Source organism: Seriola lalandi, unplaced genomic scaffold (genome assembly GCF_002814215.2).
Source record: "Seriola lalandi dorsalis isolate HSWRI2012SDOR001 ecotype SW California unplaced genomic scaffold, Sedor1 jcf7180002055009, whole genome shotgun sequence".
Classification (NCBI taxonomy): Eukaryota; Metazoa; Chordata; class Actinopteri; order Carangiformes; family Carangidae; genus Seriola; species Seriola lalandi.
This window is the reverse complement of record NW_019525552.1, coordinates 106960-109630: the sequence shown is the minus strand read 5'-3', so window position 1 is coordinate 109630 and position 2671 is coordinate 106960. Positions and strand designations below refer to the sequence as shown.

General features: G+C 43.4%; 1 protein-coding gene across 1 annotated transcript in view; it reads left to right on the top strand.

Annotated features, from left to right (window-relative positions):
- The window catches only part of LOC111647840 (uncharacterized), a 31026-nt gene that overhangs the window by 514 nt on the left and 27841 nt on the right, over nt 1-2671 (top strand). The gene's annotated exons all lie outside the window — the stretch shown is intronic.

Below are 2671 nucleotides of genomic sequence, written 5' to 3'. Positions count from 1 at the left end.
AACTTTCACCAAGTTTCTTCATGGAAACTACAAATAAATATTTGCCAGCACTTTTCACCTTTTTAAGTGGGTTTAACAGCGTTTAAAAAAACTCGCCTTTACCCTCTAATTTTGGAGGGAAAAGGGTGTAAGAAGGTTGAAAAATCTCCGGAGGATCACGGCTGCGTTCTGCTGTATTTTTGCTGACACTGCATGTGTCTGGGAGACCGTTGCTGGTTGATGCCTTTCAGAACCTAACATGAGTTAAACTAACCACATTAATTAATCATGGTAATCGACCATGGCTATAGTAATAAAACGGTAATACTAACTAACTAACTAACAAACTATTTCTACTACTAACCGTCCACTGTCTACTAACAGGTAACCATTTCATTTCTAAGAGACATCACTCCTATATACATGTTATATGTTACAGAAACAATGATTAAAACAAAACAATCAACAGTATAATGTGTTGGGCTGTCAGGATGTCAGATTTCACTATTATCATGGTCAAAAGAAGAAGAACGCAATATTGCTGCAATATCTATAAAAAACCATCATTGCAAAATCTGTATACAACTGTTCAACAGAAAAACAACAACAACAAAAAGAATAAATACACTTAATGGAGGCAACCAGATGAAATGGTAAACAAAAGCTCCACCAGGTCTAACATCTGCCCTCCTGTAACAAACGAGCCTATAGGTCGTATGTGCTGCAGGTCATTATGATCCACTGGTCGTCATGACTACAGCTGTGTCTCAGTTCAGGGGCCACGTCCTCCGGAGGACGCGGAGGTGTGGTCCTCTGTAGCCGCCATTTGGTGGTCTATGGAGGATTTCCTCTGTGTGTCACTAGCTGCTGTTGCCTAGCAACCCCGACAACATGAAACATTTTTCAAAAAACACTTGAAGTTTTAACGGTTCATCCTTCAGACGCTGCACCTGAGACCCGTTTGAGTCACAGTGGTGCGACTAGACTGTCCCGTTTGAAGGCTCGTTCAAATGCACAAATCTACAAAGGATCCAACAGGTGGGTCCTTCGTGGTCCAACATATCCCAAGATTCATTGCGCGCCGGCAATGATAGCAAACAGTTACGTGTTGTCAAGGTTGCTAGGCAACGGAAACCGCGCTTTGTGATGCAACAGTAATGGCGGGAATAGCTTGTGACGCACAGCGAAAATCCTCCGTAGAACAGACCGTCTCACTTTGGTTTGGCCTTCACAGTCTACGAAGGACCACACCTTGGTATCAGCGTCCTGCGGAGGACGCCGCCTCTGGATTGGGACACAGCTTGATTGTTGTCAGGTGATGTTGTGTCGAAGTCTGTTCCCCTGTCAGATGCTGCTTCCTCCCATTACATCTGTTTCCTGGATGTTTAATGTGGCGCTGATTAAGGGTTGATAGAACACCTGTGAAGCGGAGTGATACATGGAGTTAAAAGTCCCAGTGCTGTTATTCTCTGTATCAGCCTCATGGAATGACTCTCGACCAATCAGATTACTTGGTCAGAACTAACTGTTGTATAAGGCTCTTCACAGTTCACACAGGTTGAATGATCATGATTGTTTATCACTGATGACGCCTCAGAGAGTGACGCCCCAAAAACCTCCAGGGAGGACTTTAGTTTTCCACTTGAGTCCAGATGGTAAAACTTTGAGAGCTGTGCTGCTTCTGTTCACACACATGTTGAAATACTTCCTCTTTAGTTCTCAGTTTCCTAGTATCACTATCTTGTATCATCAGCTGCAGGCGGCTGGAGGGCGACGAGTTTGATTAACTTCTGCATTTATGTGTGATGTCAAACATTACCATGAACTCTTTACTCAGCTGTGTTGCTGGGACAACAGCTGCACAACTACGTCTATAACTCCTCTTCCTCAACCTTCCTCTTTTCACGACGATGTAAACATCATGGGCCAAAGTGTAAAATCAAGTGTTGAATGAAAACTGGTGAAATCAGCTCATATCGATGTTTCTAATGTTTTTTTGTTTTGTTTAAGTATATTTTTTGGGGCTTTTTGTGCCTTTCTTGGACAGGATAGTAGAGAGACAGGAATGGGGAGGCAGAGAGGGGGGAATGACATGCATTAAAGGTCGTCCGATGCGGGACTCGAGCCGGGGGCCGACTGCAGCGAGGACTGTAGCCTCTTCACATGGGACGCCTGCTTAGACCACTACGCCACACGACGCCCCGATGTTTCTAATGTTTGACAGCAAAGTCAGATGCTAAGTTGTGAAAACATCTGAATGAATGAATCGGCTGAAAGATGTAAAAAAGACTCAAGTCCTTATAAGGAAGTGACATTTCACTAAAACAGGGAAGTGAACGCATCCTAAAGAAGCCTCAGCTCATTTGTTCTCTCAGTCGAAGGGGTGAGAAGGAGACAGGAGCACGATGGTCGAACTCAAATGGACTAAATGGATTAAAATGTCTTTGTTTGTGATGCTGGGGCTTCAGTTCACAGGTAAGGACACATATAACACACACAGATAAAGAAACAGTAGAAAGCTTGACTAGTGGTGCTTCAGTAACTACAGTCTTATAACAGCTGAGTGTGTTGTTTGATGTGAACAGAGTTTAATGGAGTCTTAAATCAAGGATAAGATGCATTTACAAAGGTCAGTTGTATTTGTCTCTGACATCACACTGACTGTAAAGACAACAGTCCCACTCTGAGACGA